A 10,542-nucleotide genomic window follows, 5' to 3' on the forward strand; every position below is an offset into this window, starting at 1 on the left:
AAAAAATGGATATACACATGTAGTTGAATCAAGTCAAATTCCTTAACCACTGAGTCATCATTTTCTCTATTTACATGTTTTGTTCAACACATTTAACACACAATGCAAAGTACAGACAACAGTTTCTGTCCACACTACTTAAAGGGTAGGAATTTCCAGTTTTACTTGTGACACCCGTATAGGACGTAATTCGAATATAAACGGTAGGTTCTGAATTTATAGTACTACATTGTCAGCAACTAGAGATTCAAATTCAATGGTTGTTTTGGGAAAATAGAATTAAGAAAAGTACATCAATGTTTAGTAGATTGCAAAGTTTGCACATTTTTTTTTATACATTACATTTTTCGTAGGAAAAAGACAAAAAACTTCGTTTAAGCCTTGTATTGCTGTCAATCTTGCATGTGACTTTGAACTAATTTATCACAAAGAGAGCGGTTATTTCTGGAACCATTACACAAACTTTCAAATTGTAAAAGTGCTATTTTAGTCTTCGTAAAATATCATTTTATTCATTAAATAGACTTTTATAATTTCTTAACTATATAGCTATTTATTTTTATTTAATTGATAGCTGTTTGTTTGTCTTTGTTGTATTGTTTCTTTGAATAAAATTGATGCCATCCCTTAAATATGTCTACCGCTATAACATTTTTATGTATGTTTTTTTTTTATTATTTTAGACGTCAAATATACTGATGTTATTTTAATGACAATGCACTGTTGACGTTTGTGAAGAAAATGCCTTTTTGAAATATTTGATTGCAAATGAAACAACTATCCACCAAAGTTCAAATGAAGTGGAAGTATGGAATTATAGGCAACCGTACGGTCTTCGACAATAAATTAATTTAACTACTGATTGGTTGTTCTTAGAGTTAATTAATCTTTTGTTGCGAAAAAGTAATTGGCATCGCAATTGGCATCTCTTTAGATTTATGTGCCTGCTATTCTTTGAAATTATAAAAGTAAATACATATACCCGCTCCTTTTTTTTTTTTTTTTAATTTGATCAAAATAAAAATTTCCATAATTTAAAACCTATTTTTAGGTCTTGGTATTCAAAGCATTTTTGAATTTATGATTAAATTCGTACGTGAGAATTTATTTTAAGGACAAATCTCATAAAACAGTCAAGCAATATTTCCGGATTCTTGTCCAAAGTTCGTTTGTTTAAATATACAGAAAGAGGAAATGGAAAGTAGATGAAAGAATTAACATGTACATCAAATTGGAATTTTATAATTGCGCATGTACTGCTACTTCTACAAAATATTTCTATGAATTAATGGAAAAAGAATGTTAAAGTTTTAGCTATAACACAGCCGTTTTCACACGTTTTAGTTAAGCTTAATTGCTCTGACATTACGATATAAATGAAAGCCAGCATTTACACAAGACATCTAAAAATGGGCAATCAAGGCCTTTACCAGCTTTCATTTAAATTGTCATGAGACAAGACAAATTGAAGATTACGTATGCAGCATATTATTTAGCAGTGATTACTGACACACATATCAAGTTTCTGTTACTGGGTATTCGAGTACAAATCAGAACAGTCGCGTATGGTTAACAATGGTTAAGAATGAGGTAATTTCCAGTAAATTAAGATAAAGTCCAGTACAATCACGACCCATTTAAAACATTTAACATAAAACATCAGACATACAGGCTGATGAGTTAAGTTTTTTTCAACTGATTTTTATAGTTTGTTTTTATATTATTCTGTTACAGCACTGTCTCAGGTTAGAGAGGGGATGGGTGCACCTTAAATCTAGTTTAACTCTGCCTCTTATGTATGTGCCTGTCTCAAGTCAGAATCCTGTCATTCAGTGGTTATCGTCTGTTGCTGTTTTACTTTTTTTTTCGTTCATTATTTTGTACAAAAATTAGGCCGTTAGTTTTCTCGTTTGAAAAGTTTAACATTTGTCATTTCAGGGCCTTGTAAACACTGTAGCTGACTATGTGGTATGGGCTTTGCACATTGTTGAAGGCCGTGCGGTGACCTATAGTTGTTATGTTCTGTGTCATTTGGTCCCTTGTGAAGATATATCTCATTGGCAATCATACCACATCTTGTTTTATTTTCAAGTTTTTCTGTTTTCTGGTGAAAGTGATGATACATAATTAGTAAAAGAGAGGCGAAGGATACCAGCTCCACATGTAGCACCCGTCATGTTGCTCATATAAGTACAATCCAAGTGATAAGTCTAATTTAGTAGGTCATGTTTTGGGATAAGGGGACGGAATTGTAGTTACTACAATTTGAACATATTATTTGTCTTCCGCGAAACGAATATTCCATAACGGTCAACCAACTCGTGATGGCTTCCGTAAAATTGATGAGGGGCCGATCTCAACTTCACCACTCGGAACTGTTAGTTGAATAGCTACATTGTGAGTAGCTATTCTCTTTCAATGAAATCATAATAGAAAATACAAGCTTGGGAAAATTGTATCGACTTGGAGATATATCATCCGTATGCAAGTGCTGCTGGAACTTCGTTACATATAAATGGGAAGTTCACATTTGTGAAGCTAAAATCATCTCTTTTGTTGTAAAAATTTGTATTCAATCGATAATTCTTGTCAATTTCTAGATGTACATAGATATATAAGAAGATGTGGCATGGGTGCCAATGAGACAACTCTTCATCCAAGTCATTATTTGTAAAATTAAACCTTAGGTCAAAGTACGAATTTCAACACGGAGCCTTGACTAGCATCGAACCTTAAGCTATAAAGGGCCCCAAAGCGTAACTATTTAAACGGGAAAACCAACGGTCTACTCTATATTTACAAAAAAATATGAGGCAACCTTATCTGTTTCTTGTGTACCAACACAGATCTAAAACATTCAAGTCAGGTGGCGGATTAAGCTGTCAACCAAGGTGTGTACAAAAAATACACAAAAAAGTATGCAATTTGGCTCTGTCAAAACTTGTATGTTTACACCACCTTACACATTGAAACAGCTATCGGCAGAGTCTGTCATTGATTTGCTAATTTTTTTTGTCAGTACAAGGTCTTTAAGGGGGTATCATGTCATCTTATATATCAGGAGTTTCATATTATCATAAAATACAAGGCATACAGGACACTACAAAATTATTTATAATTGGCAAGGCATTAAACGGGATAAATAGAAATCGAGGAGGAAAACGCAACGACTGTAGAGCACCAATTACAGTGCAATTGTTATCGATATGCTAAGTTGCTAAGATGAAGTATGTAAGAATAAATAGGAAGCTGTTATATTTTCAGCATTTTTTTTCAGTTGTCTACTTTGGTTTGCGTAGGGTAGAGGAAATCACTACTTCAGAAAATAAGCCTGTTATAAAAATTAATGTCTCCAACTTAACAATTGTTGATATTTTAGTTATGAAAAAAGTCCTTGAGCTCAGAGTTAGGTGAAAGGAAAGTTCGTTACTTTATTGATAACTGGGAACAGAAACAAACTACTGTTCGTTAAAGGAGTAGGACCAGCAAGACCCCTTTTTGGCCCCAAAATATAGCAGTTTTATAAAATTGTTCAAATGTAAACTTTTAGTAATTTATTCGACAGAAGAATGCTTCTGCTACAAAAATATGGGCTGTTTTTGACAATACAATGAAAATATATCGAGTACTAGCACCACAAAGTCATGCTAAATTACTGAAATCTACACAATTCTAGCATTTTAGTTGAATTTTAGACGGTTTTCGTGTAAAACTAAAGTGGCCGCATTCGTGTTCATCCTTAATATTAAAATGTAAGTTGTATTTTATGATAATACATAACATATATAAAGATTGAGGATGAACACGGATGCGGCCACTTTCATTTTTGACAAAAAACATCTGAAAAGTGACATTTTTTGGCATATTTGGTAGATTTTTCATATTTCAGCTTGAATCGGTGCGTTTTTTATGATTAAATCAGTTAAAATCTTTCACAAAAACTAATTAATTCAAATAAAATAGACACTTAAGTGTTTAAAAAGTGGTCAAAGTCATTCGTCAGATGAACCTGAAATTTGAGGCCAAAATCGGTCCTTACCGGACCTTCTCCATTCACCAACAAGTAAAATGGGTACGACCAGGTGTTGCAATAAAGATTTGTTTTACATATTATAACGGTATGCCTTTTGCATTTTTAACTAGATACCAATTGAGCAGTACATTGGAAAAAGCTATAAATTTTCTTCATATTAGTAAAGATCATATTAGGTTACTTACTTTTAAATATGGGGGTGCCACTGAACTGGCCAGGCAGGGGGTATCAAAGGAGGTAATTATGGAATGAGACAGATGGAAATCGCATACTACTTATTCTCGCTATCTTAGGTTGCAATCTTTCTAGTTGCAAAAATGCTAACAACAAACAAGTTTTCACACTTCCCAAGAATTTATGGATTGTTGGAAGTTACCTTGATCACTGGGCCAATGTAGAGCCAAAGCAATATGGTAGGATCAACCTTGGACTGGAGCCCAAAGGAGTCACAACATTTTGAATTGGTGAACATGGTTGCTGTTAAACAATTTGGACTCCCTACTGCATGCTAAAAGGAATTTTTTACCATCTCAAAATTTCTTGATTATTCACTAAATGTGGTTAGTGGTAACGGTAGGGTCTACAGATGGGTAACTCTGGGACCTCCTCTAACTCATCTTTTAGAGGGGAGGTCTACACCTGCAAACAGGTGGGGCACTTATAAACGGATTATTGGTAAAATGAGTGTTTTCCCTGGTCACTCCCCATTGTAGGTTTTTTTATACTATGTCAACAAAGGTCAGCTTATATCCATTGTGTATAGGTAATCGGTAGTCATCCTGGCGACTCAACAAAATATTATAGAATACTCTGTAGCCAAAGTAATGCCACAAAGTTAAAATGTATATTCTAGTCATGAAAATGACAATACAAGTTGGTGTAACAAAATGTATATTTAATTTGAATGATTGTTTTTTTTTTTTTTGGTATAAGTGATAAAGGTTATTAATGCATTACAGAGGATGGAACCACTACATGTCTAAGTATACATGTAGTATACAGACAGCATGTAGTATCTTAATCTTGGTATCTGTGAATTACAATAACATCAAGCAAAGAGACACACTTCTATATCACTTTGTGATCAAAGAAATTATTTCAACATATATAGTTAAGAAAACACAAACAACTCTGGATCGTTCTTCTTCATCTCATTGATATCAACTCAGTATTATTTTAGGTTTTACTTTTATGAGTACTGCAAATAATTCCGATACAAAAACTTTCCAAACACGCAAACTTGAGTTAGCATGCAAAAGAGAAGTTATAACTCCAAAAATAAGATAAAAAAGACGCAACAACTGCAAAATAAGACATTATTTAAAAAAAATATTATTTGACACAGAAAAATTCTCAAACTTCCGAGTACTAGGCAGAAACTTGACCGCACATTGTTGTAAAAAAAAACCCATCTTACCATGCTCTTTTATTTAACTTATGAAAATATTATGCAGTACTACGACGATAATTAAATATACAGGAACAAAATGGATCAATCAATATGTACATGTACGTTAAAATTGTCTTTTTAAGCAGGAAAGTTGGTAAGCCATTAAACCAGATTCGGCCCTCAAATGTTCAGACGAATTGAAAAACCCATTGTTGGGATGCTGCCACTAAATTAGTAATTTTAAGGAAATTTTGCAGTTTTTTTTATATTATCTTGGATATTAGAATATTATAATAGATAGAGATAAACTGTAACAAGCAACAATGTTCAGCAAATAAAGATCTACAAAAAAGTTATAGGACCAAAATTGTCAATCGATCCCTTAAGGAGTTATTGCCCTTTAAAGACAGTTTTACACAATTTGTTCTTTATGTTTGCTCTTCTCCTCTGACACTACTGTTCCTAAAATTCTAAACTTTAAATAAATGTTTTTTAGGAATGTAGTTTATGAATAGTATCCACATTTTTTATCCATCAACAAACATGGCAGCCATGACCAAAAATAGAACATAGGGGTCAAATGCAGTTCTTGGATTATATCTCAAAAACTAAAGCATTTAGAGCAAATCTGACCGCGGTAAAAATGTTCATAAGGTCAAGATCTACAAGTATCTGCTTTGAAATTATCAGACGCATCAGGCAACCCGTTGTTGGATTGCTGCCCCTAAATTGGTAATTTAAAGGAAATTTTGCAGTTTTTTGGTTATTATCTTGAATATTATAATAGATAAAGATAAACAGCAAAATGTTCAGCAAAGTAAGATCTACAAATAAACCAAATTGACCAAAATGTTCAAATGACCCCATAAGGAGTTATTGCCCTTCAAGGACAATTTTACACAATTTGTTTATGTTTTCTAACTTTAGAAAATCTTCTCAATTGAATCTAGTAGTTTAAATTTAGTTTTTCTTTCCTTGTACGTCAAGTAATGAAGCCACTATGGCTAAAATGAAATATATGGGTAAAATGCATTTATTTGCTTTTGAAGTATATATAACAGATACAAAGAACATTTAAATGTCATTTTAAGCCACTCATTAATATATATTGAAAAGCAAAAATATTCATTGATGAAAGATTGAAGCAAAAAATTACAGGTGAGCGATTCAGGCTCATGACTTTTGAACAGCTGTATACTACTGTTGCCTTTATTTCTGATATATAAAAAAGCAAGAAACTACCGATGTTTTTACTATCAAATACAATTGTATTTTAAAACTATAATTACATTCAGTATATGTTTTATCACAAAATGAAACATTAACCAATACACACGTCATCTTTTTTTTTTCTAAATCAATATGAATAATTTGTGTCAATAAAAAAATCAATGGTTTACGCATTTGTAAAAACTTAATGATTTAAGTCTATAAAATAAGCATAAAATTGATAAAAAGTGCAAACAATTTGAACAGAAATAATCTATACTTCTTTAGCCAAACTATTGAAACAAGGTACAAAACTGATACATATATGTATATTGACATGTTTACCACACATACAACCCATCTACACATTGCTAAAGTAACATGGTTATAAATATATATAAAAAATTGTGACCACTTAGATGGAGAGTTGTCTCATTTTCACTCATACCATATCTTCTTAAATCTACTAAGATACACACAACAGCTGTTCCACAGGAAACTGAATAAACTCAATCTAATTGAATACAATCCAAAAGAAGGAAAAATAGCGTCTATCAGTACCTTCATCACAACTGTAACCCGTATTCATCTACAGTGATTCATGTTACGATTTGACAAATAATGAGGGACACTCAGGGCCCTTTTGGCTTTAGAAAATTATGTTAGTACAAAATTAGGTGTTTTTCAATTATGCAAATTTTAAACTGTTATCTAATATGAATACTTTTGATCATAATGATGATGTCCAATTAAAAGATAGCAAAATTCAACTTTCATACAATCAGCGAAAAATAAGCATTTATTCACATGGGTGTGAAGTTGGTGGCTTGTTCGTTATTTGTTATTCGATATTCAATATCAAACTGGCCGCTAGAATATTCGAAAATATTATGTAAAAAGCAGAGAAGATATCCTAAAATATAACTAAAAAAAATATATTCTGCGTTTTTTTTTTTTTTTTTGAAAAAAAAATCAATATGACTGTGACGTCAACATGTTTGATTGACAGGTGTACTATGCTTACACGATATGTAAAGGGATGTAATTTTACTTTAAACACACTGCATCAACAAGTCATTCGTTTCTCTATATTCACTTACTATGTGCAAAGTAGAATAAAGATTGAGTGAAAAGGAAGATCTATACATCGCATTGTGCGTTTTGATCTGAAGATGACAATATTTTGGAAAATTAGTATAATGCAATCTGAATATATAAATAATCTAAAAGATTATTTCTAGTTATGCACAATGAAAAACTTATGGGGCTCGTATTGTCATTTGAACAGTCTTGGGTATATTTTGACTACATATTTTCAATATCAAACTGGTACTTTGAGCCCTATGTAGGCATAACAGATTAGAAGTATTCTCAAATTCCTCTGGAAGTCATTTGTATTTATTTAGTATCTATCTATATGCTTTATACTAATCAGATTGACACCATGATCCTACATCCCTTTTTATTTCCATTTAACTGTCATGCTTTTAACGTTTTGGAATGTATAAATTTCTATTACTTTCAACTAAAAAATACTGATAATGCATCGTCTCCTAGCAGCTGGTGGGATACAGAGTATCGAAAAACGAATAACGAACCGGCCGCTAACCTTACATACATTGAATCACATATGTTTTAATGTGAAAATAAATGACTCATAGAAGTACCGCTAAAAGAAATATATGAAAGATTTTCTTACTAAAAAAAATATAAAGATTTGATATTATTGCAGATGAATCAATTCTCATACTCCTACTGACCTAAATGAAAAATCGTATATGTAAGTAACCGCTAACATTGTGGTATCTCGTTCAGTTGGTTCATGCATGCGATCTATATTAGATGGTATATACTATAAGAAAATTAACAAAAATTTACACGATTTTTTAAAAAACTCGTCGAATGGTCTATTTCGTGAATTCGAATTGGTAATAGAGTCAAAGAGAAAGAAATTTAATGTATATCTTTATGAGAAAAAAAAAATGCCAAAACGATCATTTAAAACTGCTTTTGCTTTTTGTGTTTTTTGTATATGTTTGTTTGTCTTGAGATTGTAACACAGTGATGACTGCTGTAACTATATTTTGACTATTTTATCGATTATGTCTGTTTTGTTCACGTATCGTTGTAAAAATAACACAATTTGATGTGTTTGTCATACAACTGAGAGGTTTGGTGCTATAAAACCAGGTTCAATCCACAATTTTATACATTTGAAAATGCCTGTTCCAAGTCAGGAATATGATAGTTGTTGTCAATTCGTTGTTGATGTGTTTTTCCATTTGATTTTGCCATATGAATATGGACTTTCCGATATAATTTTCCTCGGAGTTCAGTATTTTTGTGACTTTCCTATTTTTTTCTTTTTTTAAAATTGTTTTACACATTGGCATATCAGTTCCATTAATTATAATTTTGGAGAGTGCCAATGTCTCTGGTGGACAATTGTCTCATTGGTACACATGTAATCAAACCTCGCCTTCTTAATTTATGTAACCGTCATGTTCCTCTAATTATGTATTTCTGTTCAAGTAAATAAAGTACTTCGAGCTTACATTCTGTAAATACCCATGTTCGCTGATAAGATGTCATGGAGGAGGATTTGGATGAGGATATTTCAATTCTACATTATTTAGTTTTTCTTAACCCATTTTGCCCATCATTCTCTATTCTTTATTCCTAAGCTCCGCATTCTTCTTTATTTTTGTGGTCTATTTGTCTTTATTCTTTTTGTGTTTTTTCCCCAATAGACAAAATAAATAATATGAAAGCCTTTGTATGTTTTTGAAACATAAAGAACTAACCTATATTGAATGTAAAAGTAGCATCAACTAATAAGTATATATGTAACGTTAACGAAAAATGGCATACGCAAGAACTAATACGGCTATGATAATGATGGAAATACATGAACTGCGTGCAAGGTGATTTCTCTGGAGTTGGTATCTCCATGTGGGTATTATATTTCTATTAGCGCCATTATTCAACAACAAATCAACGATATTTGTGTGTTCATTTTGTGATGCAACAAAGTGAGGAGATCTATTAGATGAATCGACAATATTAGGGTCAGCTGAATGCTGTAAAAGAACGTGTGCGAGCTCATAGTAACCTTTCTGGCAAGCAAGGAATAATGGCGATCGATTGAATCTGTCGGTTGCGTTCACTCTAGCGCCATTGTTCAAGAGTAATTTTACAACTTGGCATTGCTGTTCTTGTATGACTTTATAGTCAATATTGCGAAATCCTTGCGTTGAAGCTCCATGTAATGGTGACCTTTGAAAGTTATCACATAGGTTCACAATTGCTCCTTTTTCAATGAGAAATCTTGCAATTTCTATATTGCCTCTCTCTGTCGCTCTAAAAAGAGGCGTTGTATTGTCAATTTTACCTATATTCACAGAGGCACCGAATTCGATTAGAATTTGAACTGCATTGAGGTGGTTCAAAGATGTTGCAGTGAACAATGGAGATGAGTTCCCTTTATTACCATAATTGATGTCAGCTTTCGCATCTAGTAAAATCTTTAAAACATCTCTATTATCCGAAAATGCAGCATTGAATATGGGTACATGTCCCGACTCATCCGTTTTATGCAAATCAGACTTCATCTCTACGAGCTTCGAAATGCATATAGGTGATATACCCACATGCAAGCAAGCGGCAGTGAGGGGTGTTTTGCATCGATGTTTATTTTTTTCTTTCGTTTCACTATCCTCATTTGTGTGCAACATTGTGGCATTGAGGCATTCAGGTTTTACAAATTTCAGTACCATCTCTAATGTGTCTAAGTCCCCACTGCAACATCCTAAAGTCAGCAGTCTAGTTTGTTCAATTGTGGTTTCACCGAATAATTTGCAAGGCGAGTCACTATGTTTCGAAGCAAGTTCTAATAAGTACCGTAACAGAA

Source organism: Mytilus galloprovincialis, chromosome 7 (assembly GCF_965363235.1).
Source record: "Mytilus galloprovincialis chromosome 7, xbMytGall1.hap1.1, whole genome shotgun sequence".
Lineage (NCBI taxonomy): Eukaryota > Metazoa > Mollusca > Bivalvia > Mytilida > Mytilidae > Mytilus > Mytilus galloprovincialis.